Source organism: Camellia sinensis, chromosome 12, assembly GCF_055761805.1.
Source record: "Camellia sinensis isolate YWXY chromosome 12, ASM5576180v1, whole genome shotgun sequence".
In the NCBI taxonomy this organism is placed as follows: Eukaryota; Viridiplantae; Streptophyta; class Magnoliopsida; order Ericales; family Theaceae; genus Camellia; species Camellia sinensis.
In genome coordinates, this window is record NC_138972.1 from 141,635,097 (window position 1) to 141,648,723 (window position 13,627).

A 13,627-nucleotide genomic window follows, 5' to 3' on the forward strand; every position below is an offset into this window, starting at 1 on the left:
GCAGGGCAAAGGTCCAGTTTCTTCGGCAAGGAGAGAGACAAATCTCAACTTCACACCCCATTTTGGACCAAAGTCATTTTGGATGGTTTTTAAACCTTAAAACCCTCTCTTTCAAAACATTTTTGAAATAAAGTTTCTACAATGTTCCAAGGCTCATATTTTGTCAAATGATGCGCTTTTCGATAAACCGAGCAAGGACAAAGTAGAGATGAATGAAAGAGAGATGAAATCTTTGAAAAATCTTTCGAAACACTTTGTTTAGGGGTTTGGAGTTGAAGAAAAGAGGAAGGGAGAGAAAAAAACTACTTTGGGAGAAGTTCGGCATGAATCCTGGTAGAAGGGAGTCGAGCAGCCCTCGCTGAATCGGGCTTATTCATCTGCAAACTTGGATTTTAGCTATGAGGCCACCACCGTTGGAAAGCTTACTTCTGGGGCTTCATTTTTCACTCAAGAATCTCCTAGAGCCAAGTCTGGGTGGGGGAGATATGGTTGGTTGAAGTAGGGGATCAATCCGGTTGCATCGAATCTGTACGGCTTCACCAAAACGGGGATAACTTTTTGAACAGGAGGAATTTTAATGCAAGGTTTGTGCCATTGGAAAGATAACTTCCGGGCTTCAATCTAGACACCCACCGGCCACTTTTTGACATTGGCAGCCACCTATCGGCCATCAATTTAGCTGACCGGCCAGTAAAAATAGCAGGCCGGCCATTTATTGTGCCGACCGACCATTTATTTGGCCGATGACCTCCTTTTTTGGCCGATTTTACCCTTTTGCACCCTTCAGGCATGGTGCATGCCAACTGTGCCAGCTGGGATGCACAAACCCTCTCCCCCGTGCATTTGTGTGGTTGTTTTGAACCTTTGACCCCTTTTGATCCAAACTTCTTGCACCCTTTGATCAAGCTTCTTGAGGAAGCTTGACCCTTTGTCAAAGCTTCCTCAAGAAGCTTGCACCCTTGCCTTAGCTTCTCTACGAAGCCTTGACCCCCTTGACCCTTCTCACTTGGCTTCTCGTGTAAGCTTTAAGCTTTCCCTTTCCTATACAAGGAGACTAACCCTCTTCTTTGTTTGGTTCAGTAAAAAAACCAGACCTTACATCTGATATATGATATATATCGGCCTCTCTCTCTATATCTCCCTCTCTCTCTACATTTGGGTGTTTTAGAGGGTTCAAAAGGTTCTTGTTCTTGGCCTATTGCACCACACCTTATAGCCATACACCACCACCATTAGACTGAGGTTCTTGGGAGGGTTTCTTGAGCTCTAAAAGCTAGCTTTTGGCCCCTAAAGTTGCTGGTCTCGAAATTGGTCTTCAAGCGTAAGTTTCTTCCCCTTTTTAGCACTTTCTTGTACCTCATTTTAGCCTATCTTGTATGCTGTTTTGAGCTTAGTTATAAACTGAAAAAAGTTTTTTATTTGCATGCTTAAGATGTTTGTTTAAGACTATTTTGGTGTTGGGGGTCATCTCCCCCCTTGTATGCTTGTTTTGGCCTTGTTTTGTGCCATTCTTTGAGACCTTCGAGCAAGCCCTTGCTTGGCCTCCTGGCCACTGAAATCTAGTGGATTTTCAGTGGTAGGTTTGCTATTTTGAGAGTCGAAATCAGAGGGGGTGGCCCCCCCCTCTCTTTTGGTTCTTTTTTGCTTGCATATTGGTCCATCAAAGGAGCCTATGCTTAGATCATTTGGAAGCTTGGTTCAAGCCATTTTTGGGGACTTTTAGGACCTGGCTAGACCCTATCTAGGGCTGGTTTGGTCCCCTTAGGTGTCCCTCTTGCATGTATATAACAACCCCTTGCATGGCCTTCCAAAGGAGCACCTCATTCTAACATGTGTTGGCTCTATTTCAGTGGGTATTTGCTGTTTATTTAGCATGTTTTATCTCTGTCCCATGTTGGTTTGTCGACCCTTGGCATGCACCATACACTTGCTTTGTATTCCTTTATTTTGTCTAAAAATGCATCTTGCCTTTGGACCACCATGCTTGCATACTTTGGCTTAGCTTTGTGAAGTTTTTGGTCATGTTTTAACATGCTTAAGGTCTGTCTTGGGTCTTTGGAGTCATGCTTTCCATGCTTTGTACAGCTTCTTTGCATTCTAGCTTACTAGCCTTGGGTGCGTGGGTCACTAGCATGCTTTACTTGGCTTGTTCTCATGATTTGGCATCATTGGAGACCATATTTTAGTCCATGTTCCATGCTTGCATACTTGCATTTTCCATCCCTTTTCATGCTTTGAGGAGTTGATGGCTTATGCTCCATGTTTAGGCCCTCGTGCATGCATGCTTGTGTGTGTGTTTCCATGCCTTTGTTGTATCATTTTGGCCACTGATTTGGGCCTATTTGAGAGCTGCCCATATTAGTTTAAGTTCATCTTCTATATGTCGTCACACGTTTACCTTGTATGCTTGAATGTCCATGTTGCATCTTGTATGCTTGACTAGGTTGCATTGCATTTGGAATACTTGTTACCTCAACATGCTCATGTTGCATTAGTCTTGCTTGCATGTTTGCATCCCATCCCTCTTGATCAAACATGTTGGAGGTTGGGGCCCCTTTGTATGTTTAGTGTGCATTTCATTTTACATTGAAATTGCATACTTGGCCTTTTGGGCCATCATGCATCGAAATGCGCAATTGATGGCGCGAGGGTCGAGGGCCACACTCCCTTGAGTCCATAACATGATTGGGAGAGTGGCCATGCACACATTTGCTTGAAAATTCCATGCCATACACTGCTTGCCCTCTGCTGCTGTCAATTGTAGGATTCTGCAGGAATCAATGGCCGACTGGCCATCTGTAGTGCTGACCGGCCACTAGTGTCCAGCCGATGACAGCCGATAAGCCCATTCCCATGGTCGGTGCTCTCCTGTTCTGGCCGGTGACATCCCAGAGCACTCAGGAGGAAGTTCAAATCAATTCTGGAGACTTTCATAACTTTCAGAGGGGTGAGGTAGTGTAAACAGAGGCAACAATGGCATGGCACGGGTTTCCGGGCGAGGTGGATTCAAGCATGCATCATCCACGTATTCCGAGGCAGGGCTGCGGCCATTTCCCTTCTGCATTTAATTTGTTAATTAAATTAGAAGTTCTGTAATAATTAATTTAGTAGTATTCATTTGGTTTTGTAATATTTATTCGGACCCTCCGAGCAAGGGCAATTGTGTAATAAGTGTGCGTGAGTTTGTGCATGTCTTCCAACCCCACGTCTTTCTTCCTTTTTATTTACTAGCTTTCGATGGTTAGTCTAGGGCATGTTTCAATTAGTATACAGTATGATAGCATGTTTGCATCCATTCATTTGTTTTGCATGCACCAGGCTCGGCGCATCATTCTAACTGCATTTGTACTTCAATTCCAAATTGAATACGTGTTAGTTGTAGCATCTCACATGTCATTGTAGATTAGCCAAGCCTATCTTAGTTGCATTTTGCATGTGTTGCATTAGCCATCTTAACATGAACTAGGATCATGCATATGATTACTAACTAGTTTCTGTTTTGGCTCGGAGTACTCGGTAAGTTCTTATGCTTTAGCATCCTTGCATGCGTGTGAGTGTTGCCATGACAGCATGCTTACCATGAGGCTATTTTCTTATGCGATATAACTGCTTGAATGCCTGCTGATGGAGGTTGAATTACCTAAATTGGAATAATGCATTAAAACTGTGAGTTTTAAGCCCACCAGATAGTGGCAAAATCATCTTTTCTAAAGCCCACTTGAGGGTGGCAAAACCTGCATTTTAGCCTACTTGCGAGTAGCAAACCATTTTCAAAACAAACATGTAATGTTTTGTTCCAATTTAGGCAATTTGGTCTATACTTGTTTGCTGTGCGCATAACATAGTAATTCTAGGCTAATAACCGGAATAAGAACATGTAATGTTTTCAAAACAAGATATCACGGTTAGTAGAGGCCGATCTTCGAATCGGGCGAGAGGGGGTGCTCATAGTTGACCTTCCCCAATCGTACCCAAGTTCCCGAGCCGAGGCAACTTTGGTGATGATGGACACGTGGCCTTTGGCACCGAGTCAGGGTTTCCTAAATTTCTCAAAATAAAATATTTAGGTGGCGACTCTGTATCTGGCAAAGCAGTCCATGTTTGGCACTTCTTTTCTAAAAAATCTGTTTTCTCAAAACGATTTGCCAGATTTGGACTCTTTGGTTTAGATTAAGAACCATGACACAAATCGAGTCTGAACTGTAGAGTGAAGTCCACAGGCGTGTCTACAATAGGGTTGTTATTTCTTATTGTCAGAAGATGCTGAAGTCACCCCTCCGTTATGCCTTAGAGCTGGAGTATGTGCTGGTATTATTGCCATGTCGGCAACTTACCCAATGGACATGGTTCGAGGTCGGCTTACTGTCCAAGTATTGTTTGGAGATATCTTATGTATATTCAATTTATGCAGTTTTATCCCAGTCCTCCTGGACGTTGGCCATGCTAAATGCATGTTGTCCTAATTTAGGAATTGATGATTTCACTTTTTATCCCTTTATCAATTTTTGCAGACAGAGATGTCTCCTCTCCAATATAGATGAATCTTCCATTCTCTTTCAACCATTTTTTGTGAAGAAGGCCCTCGCACTTTATACAGAGGATGGCTTCCTTTTATAATAGGAGTTGTAAGTTACCCTGTATTAGTCCATTGATTGCTTGTTTATGTTGAAGTGTACAAGCTTATACATATAGTCCTTTTTCTAGGATTCTGGATGTACGTATTGCCAATCAAGAAATGAGGTAAAAGGGTATTAAAAGGAAAAAAAAAAAAAAAAAAAAAACTGTATATGACCATCTATTCTCTCTCTCTCTCTCTCTCTCTCTTTCTATCTCTCTAAAATTTTAGTTAGTACCTTAGTGTTAGAATCAAACACGCTCAGAAAATTATCTCACACACACACACACAGAACACAATATTTACATGGTTCGGCCCAATGCCTACATCCACGGAGCAGAAAAGAGAATTTCACTAAAATTGAGCAAAAATACAAATACAGAGGAAGAGATAAATTACTCACTCAACTCACAGCTCTCTCTCTCTCTATTTTCTGATACAATACATCATTTCCCTCCAATCTTTATTTATACACAAAGAGAGGGAGAGAGAGATACCAACCCACCAAACAATTTCTACCCTCTTTAATGGTGAATGGTGAAAATCAACAAGGAACAACAACGTGAAGACAAGAGAAGGCTGATCTTCCAGATGCCCAGCTCAAACCTCCTTCTCTGGAGGTGGAAGTCTTCTCACGCCATCTTCTTTGACTCTCTCCTTTGCATGGTTTTGCATGCATGTGGGTTGGAATAATAATTGGTCTGCAGCATGAAATGAGGATCACCCCTTTCACATGGGGTGACCTCCAACAATCACCCCTCAGCCCATGTAAGGTGATCCACAAAAAAACCTGATGCCAAGGTATCAAGCACCCCCTGATTGGATGCCCTGCACCCCATGCTCGGGATACCCTGCATTGCCGTGCAACTCCTTGCATGATGAACACGGGAGCAACTAGAAAACTTCAGAGTTTGACACATCAACATCCTCACTTTTCCTTGCTCGGAGCTTATTTCTGAAGAACCAGCCTTTGCTTTATGCACTTCAGACCAACTTCCCAGCGATCTCATACGCCCGTTGCCTGTACTGCAATCCCTGATGTTCAGTTTTGTCTCACTTGTACGCCCGTACTGATGTTTGACAGTTAGCCCTTCTGCCAAGACAACTTCCACCAGTCTGTACAAGTTACCACTATGCAACTCCGTGCATAGTACTCACACCCCCTTTACTAGGGTGCCATGCAAAGCTCACTTTCCGACTCGAGATTGCATCCCTCTTTTCCATGCATATTTTGAGAGGTTGCAAAATGTCTCTAACACGGGAGCGAAAGAAACTCTCTTCTTCACTAGCACAGTCTCTATCGACTTGGTTTCTTTGCTATGAACTTCCTTCAAGATTGGCTTCACTAACTCAAATTTGTGCACCTTCAAACTGCCTTCTTGCGTTCTCGTACACCTTTTTTGCCATTCCTGATGAAAGCCTTGCTTAGTCATACGCTTTGATTGCGTATGTTCTCTCTTTCTACCCTTTGACTGGCGTTTGACAACACTCGTCTTTGTCAAAACTTCTCCTTCCAGTCTGTACAGTTTGTTGCACAACTTGCCTTGCAACATTTCTCTATCACCTCTGTGTACATGAAGAACCCTGCCACTAGATGAGAAACAATTTCCTTCTAGATCTAGCATACTCAAGGAGATTAGATTCCTCTGTACTCCTGGCACATGTCAGACCTTAGATAAAACCACTTTTCTTCCATCCTTAGTAAGGAACCGCACTGTCCCTATGCCGACAACTCTATTCACTGTGTTGTTGGCCATCCGGATAATGCTACCGCTAACTCTTCGGTAAGTGGAGAAAAGCTTCCTATCCGCACATATGTGGAACGTACACCCTAAATCCAAAATCCAGCCGGGTGTCTCTAACACTGACGAGACTATAAGCATCACATCTTCATCATCAGAGGAATTCACTGCAACTGTTATAGTTGAGGGACCTCCGTGTCCCTTGGCCTTCTCTTTGGCTTATCTGTCTGCCTTTTTCTCTAGGCAATCTCTTATTACGTGATCCTCTTGATCACAGTAAAAGCACCTCCTCGTGTTTCCCTGTCTGGACTGTGAACGCCCTCTGCTTTTACTTCTTCCTCTACCTCTGCCCCTTTCTCTATCTCTGCCCCTTTCTCTATCTCTGCCTCTACTTTCTATGACAAAGGCCTGGGACTCTCTCCTCCCATCTCTTTCTTCCTTGCCTCCTCGTTGAATAAGGCATCTGTGACCATCCCCATGGTTAGCTTCCCTTTGGGTGCAGAATTACTGAGAGAAACCACCAACGTCTCCCAACTGTCTGGTAAAGAACTGAGTAATAATAATGCTTGCATCTCATCCTCCAACTCCATTTTGACTGATGCAAGCTGGTTCACAAGGCTGTGAAATTCACTGGTGTGTTCATCAATAGACACACCACTCTTCAGTTTCAGGTTTATACGCCTTCTCATTATCAAGGCTTTGTTCCGTGCGGTCTTGGACTGGTACATGCCCTCCAATTTCATCCATAGGGCATAGGTGTCGGTCTCTTGGGCGACATGGTGGAACACACTGTGGCCAATCCACTGTCTGATTTGACCAACAGTCTTCCGGTTGGTTTTTATCCAGTCCTCATCCTTGTCTCCATCTGGTTTAACCCCCTTCAGCGCTATAGGGTCAAACAAATCTCTACAATACAGGATGTCCTCCATCCGCGGCTTCCATATCGGATAATTGGAAAAGTTCAACAGAATCATCGGCCCTGAAACTGATGTGGATTCCTCCATCGACTTCGCCATTGAGTCCGAACTGATCAAATTAGCCCGAAAAACACTTCGGATTGCCAAAATAAAAATTGCAAATTTTTGACAGCTGATTTGCAATATCTAACCATACGGATGCGTCCAAAATATTTCAAATAGTTGGAAAACACTATTAGATCACCCAAATAGAACCTCAAATGGATTAGATAAAGCTAAAACAAGTTGAACAGTTCAGATCAGTGACTTCTGGAGCGCTTGAGAAGCACCAGATTATTTCTCCGATTTGGCTCGCGTCAGGCTGATGTCATCGGCTCAGTCAATGGCTTCGTCAGTGGTGCAGCTAGTTAATGGTTCTGGCTCAGCTTTGAGGCTCGACATCAGCTGGCGGCTCGGCTTGGGTGACGTCAGCGGATGACGTCGTCTGGCGCGCGCGTGTGGCGTGTTTCTGCGCGTGAAATCACGCTTCTTCTTCCTCTGGATGCGTGTGCGGCGTGTGTGAGGGTGGGTGCGTGTGGGAACGGCGTCACATGGCGCGTGTGGCGTGTGAGGGGCCGTCCGATCTCCTTTTTCGACGCGGTTTTCACCGTTGTGCTCGTCTCTTTGAGGGGTTCAACTTCGCCTGATCAAAAGTGGATTTTGATCACTTTGATTTCTGGGCATTTCTGAAAAATGCACTCTGTTTTTCCGAAAAAGACTCAATTAGCGCTCTGATACCACTTTGTTAGGATCCAACACACTCAGAAAATTATCTCACACACACACACAGAACACAATATTTACGTGGTTCGGCCCAATGCCTACATCCACGGAGCAGAAAAGAGAATTTCACTAAAATGGAGCAAAAATACAAATATAGAGGAGGAGATAAATTACTCACTCAACTCACAGCTCTCTCTCTATTTTCTAATACAATACATCCTTTCCCTCCAAACTCTATTTATACACAAAGAGAGGGAGAGAGAGATACCAACCCACCAAACAATTTCTACCCTCTTTAATGGTGAATGGTGAAAATCAACAAGGAACAACAACGTGAAGACAAGAGAAGGCTGATCTTCCAGATGCCCAGCTCAAACCTCCTTCTCTGGAGATGGAAGTCTTCTCACACCATCTTCTTTGACTCTCTCCTTTGCATGGTTTTGCATGCATGTGGGTTGGAATAATAATTGGCCTGCAGCATGAAATGAGGATCACCCCTTTCACATGGGGTGACCTCCAACACTTAGTTCTCCAACTTTTGCTGATGATGAACACAGATGGATTGAGTGTTACACACTGAAGGCTGAATGTTGCATAATAGGCTGCACTCTGATTATTCTTTAAAGATAACGAATAAGAATTGGTTTTTCACATATTATTGATCAAGGTTATTGGCTTTTTCTGTTTGTTTTATATCAAAGATGAGTCATTTTCTCATTTCTTTGCCAAGAGGCCTAATATATATAATATGATGCTTGTAGATACCATATGTGGGTTCGAACTTTGTTGTATATGAATCTTTAAAAGACTGGTTGATCAAATCTAGACCATTTGGACTAGTTGAAAACACAGAGTTCAGTGTCACAACAAATCTTGCATGTAGGGCTGCTGCTGGAACGATTGGTGAGACTGTTGCTTATCCTCTTAATGTTATTTGTCAAAGGATGTAGATGGCGGGCTGGAAAGATTCTGCTTCAGTTGTTACTGGTGATGGAAAGAGCAAGGCACCACTCGAGTATTTGGGTATGGCATTCAGAAAAACAGTTCGGCATGAGAGTTTTGGAGCCTTGTACAAGGGTTTGGTCCCCAATTCAGTCAAGGTTAGTACTTTCTATTATAATGATCTCCAGATATATCTTCACCCATTGTTTTTGTTCGATTAGGGCTGCCAACAAGTTGAGCCGAGCCGAGTTTTGTCGAGCTCAAGCTGGTCTCCTTTGTTTATCAAGCTCGAAAATGAATCACTCGAGCTTGGCTCGGCTCGTTAATGCTAGTCATGCTTGAGCTTGTCTCGAAGCTCAATACTGAAGAAAAGGTTTGGCTCGACAATCAAGCTCGGTCGGGTTAATTTTTTATTTTTTATTTTTTTTGATCAATAGCATATTAAATATGCATATATAAAAAAATTTATATTATTTAATATATAAACAATATATTTATCCTTTAATTTAAAAAATAAACAAGGAAAGCTTATTCTAGCTCATTTATATACGTAACGAACCGAGCTAAGCCAAGCTCACGAGCGACTTGTTTCATATGCAACCCTAAGTTTGATCAAAGGAGGGTTACATAGGTTCATTAGTTCTTAAGGCATTCTTTAATTGCTAGCCAGGTTGATATCGTCATTCCTTTATGAATTAAATTGTTAAATTAACATTTTAATGCGATTCCCTCACTCTTTAGGTGGTACCATCGATAGCAATTGCATTTGTAACATACGAGGTGGTAAAGGACATTCTTGGAGTTGAGATGAGGATATCTTGCTAAAATCACAAGGAAGTTCGAGTATTTGTTGGATTTCCATTCAAATTTTTGCAAGACAAAGGAACATAGAAGGTAATCAATGGTCACTTTTTTTTTCTTTTTTTCTTTTTTCCTCTGATTGTGAGGAAGTTTAGAAACCAATTTCTAGCCCAATGTTGAAATTGTCCAGTCCATATTTCTCCATCTCCTTTTGTTTTTAGGTTTTTCTTGATTCATATATGCACTGCCAATAATAAGTTGTCAAGAAGGATAACACTACACCCTCTAGTAGTAACTTTCTAGAAATTTTAGCATTATCCTTTGTTAAATAGTATTTCTGTATCTAGTTTTTAAATTGAGATTAGTAATTTGGTGTTGTATTTTCTTTATGCTTTTTGTGTGTAAGCTCCCTAGCATAACATGTCTATCATTGTTTCTATTTCTTTCTAGAAAATTAGTAATGAATATTAGATTAGTTAACAAGTTATTGTATAAATATATTAAGATTGTGTTATGATCATAGATTTGAGTAGGAATTTGGAAAGGGAACTAGATAAAGTGTGAAATATAATTATATCTTACTCATATTTTTTTTTTCTCTTTTCAAATCTCTACCCAAATTTATGATTTAAACATAGTCTAAGAAGATAGTTTAATTTGGACCTTGTACTCATCCGAGCTAATATGGAATGGAGTTGCTTTCAAGCAATTCCAAGTTTTTACTACTAAACTCATCACATATGCTATTTTTGAAGATGACATGTAGGCTATAAAATGAATCAAACTCGTGCTCAGCTAGTGAAAAGCTTGTTCGTAATTAGCTCATTATATAAACAAATCAAGTTTAAACATTTTTTAATGATTGTTAATTTTTTGAGTTCGACTCAAACTCAACTTGATAAATTTATATGTATTATAGAACTTTTTTTTAAAAAAAATCAAACTATTTTAGCTTAATTTGTGATTTTTTATTTTTTTTTGATTAAAACTCATTTGAAGTTGACTTGAATGATAAACAAACTAAACTTTTAATATATTTTTTAAGCTCATTTTTAATTGTTTGGGAAATTTTAAATAAATTATATTTTGTTTCAATTTTTTTTTGTTTTTGGTGATTTTTTTATTTAAAATTATGTCAATTTTTTTATTTTTCTAGTCTACCTTGTCTAGATGAATCTAAAGGTAAAATTATTTTTTTAAAATCAAAATAAGGAAAAAATTCACAAATTTTTTTTATCTCCCTTTTTTGGATATTTTTTTTTAAAAAAAAAATAGTTCATCGAGTAGAATCTGGAAATTTAATTTTTTTTTAAAATTTTTTTTTGGGTAATTAAAAAAAATAAAAATAAAAAGGTTCATTAAGACACACAAAAAAAAAAAGAATAAAAAAGTCAAAAAAAATAAACTGCAAACCCCACTAAACTGAAATGGTCAACTATAAAGCTAAGAGGATGAGTGACCCACTGGGACGAACAAATCCGTGCGGGCGTGGCCCAAAGCGGACAATATCGATGACGTGTGAAGGGTCGGGGTGCTACAAATGGTATCAGAGCCGACTCTCCGGAGTGTGGGCCCCTGGCGTCTCTTGGTGCATGTGGGCGGGCTTGCGAGTTGGCAGGCTACTGCACGGGGACGTGCAGCCTTATGGAGGGTGGATTGTAAGGCCCCGGTGTCTCACATCGAGAATGGAGGGGGAGTTCCTGGGCTATAAAAGTAAAAACCTAGACCCTTATATAGCATCGAGGCCTTTTTCCGAGTGGTGAAGTCCCTAACAGAACTCCACAATTAAGCGTGCTTAAGCTGGAGTAGTTCTGGGATGGGTGACCCACTGGGAAGAACAAATCCGTGCGGGCGTGGCCCAAAGCGGACAATATCGATGACGTATGAAGGGTCGGGGTGTTACAGAAAGGGACATGAATGATTTACGAGATTTTGAAAAGTTTTAAGAACAGTGATAAATGCAGTCTAAACTTTTAGACATAACTGACGACAAAAAAAGTACACAAAAACAACACTAATTCCCTATACAAAATCTAAATTGGTAAGAGTTCCACCAACAAATGATATTGTCAAAATAAACCAATCACATATCACAATCAACTACAAAAACCATAATAATAGACATAAATGCAAAAATAAAAGAACAAAAATTTAGAACACTCAAGTTGCTAATGGCCTACTACCAAATAATACCTTTGAGAGCATTTCCTTGAGATCTTCGCATCGACTCCGGTGATAATCGATCCATATACACAATTGTCTTATCGCCTCCCTCTTCTCTTCCCCGAGCGCCAATATCCCCTCCTTCTTTTCACTCATCGTCTTCTCCAATTCCCCCATCTTCTCTTCAAGCATTTTACTAATTTTTTGATCAAATTCTGCTTATCATCCTCAGTTTTGTGCAACTTTGCTTCCAATTCGCTGATCCTTTCTCTTAAGACCAATTCTTTTTCTTTCTTATCTCGCAGTTGCTCGATCAGGACGCTGAGCTCATCCTTTAGTTATTGTTTCTTGGTATTTGTCTCATTGGCCCTGTTCTCTGCAACTTGAAACTCTTTCAGGAATTCATAAACACGGCTCTCAAAGTGCATGTAGTCTTCCTCAATCGTGCTGAGATTCTCGATCAGCAAGCTCACTTCATCTCCTTTCATGTCCAGATCTCTTTCAAGTCTTCGTTTGTTTCTTACAATTCATCAACTTTCCTATATTTCGATTCAATACTCTTTTGCAACTCCTCTTCTTCCATTCCTTCAATCTTCCTTTCAACAACTTCAATGTTTGCCTTGCATTCTTGAAACAAAACTTCAAGTCATTTGTGCTCTTCTCCCAATTCATTGAAAGCATCCTCCTATTCTTTTAGCATTCTTTGCTGATCTGCAACCTTGTTTGCTAGCTCAGAATTCTTATTCTCCACTTAAGTCAAGCTTTCTGAAGATTCTTTTTTACCTCTCTCAATCTGCAACACCGATGCTTCATCCTCTCCATCTTTGGATTTTTTTTGTAGAGCAGAGTATTCATTCTCCAATTCGGAAATTCGATCTTGCAATCTCTCCTTTTCTACTAGCATCTGATCAATCTCATGGTTTTTGCTTCTTAGTTGCTCTTCCAAATCACTATTCTAGTTCCGTAGAGAGTCCACCTCCCGTTCCAGGTCCTTCACCTGTACCGTAAGACCCTCTTTCTCATCGAGCATCTTCCATTGATCAGCAATATTTTTTTCAGACTCCTTTTCCAGAGTTCCTATCCGAACAAGGTATTCTGACATTTCTAGAATTTTCTTCACCAGTTGAGATTCAAATTCAATTTTCTGGCTATTTAGGGTCTCTAGCTCCTATTGTTTTTAATTGACCTTGTCCAGTAGGTCTTTGACTTGACCCGATGCTTCATTGCTATCACGCACCAATTGTTCTTCCAATTTGCTTTTTTGGGTCTGTAAGGTATCCACCTCCAGTTGCAGATTGTTAATCCACGTTGTCATATCCTCAATTTGAGACAACGAATCTTTCTCCTTCTCCTCAAGTTTCTTCAGAAGACTGGAAAGCTCATCAGCTTTCTGTTTTTCAATCTCTCCTTTCTGGGTATGTAGAGAATCCAACTCAAGTTCTAAACCCCTCATTCAAGCTGATGTTTCACTCTTATGGGTCTCATGCATCTCAGTGTGACTCACAAGTTCCCTTTCTCTCTCACCCAATTTCTCCCTCAACTGGCTAGATTCGGTGACAAGTTCTTGTAAAAGCTTTGAATTCTCACCATTCAACGTTTCAGCTTCCATCTTTAAATCACTGATCATCTTCTCCGCTTCTTGAATTTTATTCAAAGTCGTCTGATATTCCAAATGTAAAGTTTCC

The 13,627-nt window shown here is 40.7% G+C and overlaps 1 pseudogene; it reads left to right on the forward strand.

Annotated features, from left to right (window-relative positions):
• The first annotated feature begins 2,973 nt into the window (after nucleotides 1-2,973).
• LOC114323688 (mitochondrial adenine nucleotide transporter ADNT1-like) lies at nucleotides 2,974-10,178 on the forward strand (annotated as a pseudogene).
• The last annotated feature ends 3,449 nt before the right edge of the window (nucleotides 10,179-13,627 follow it).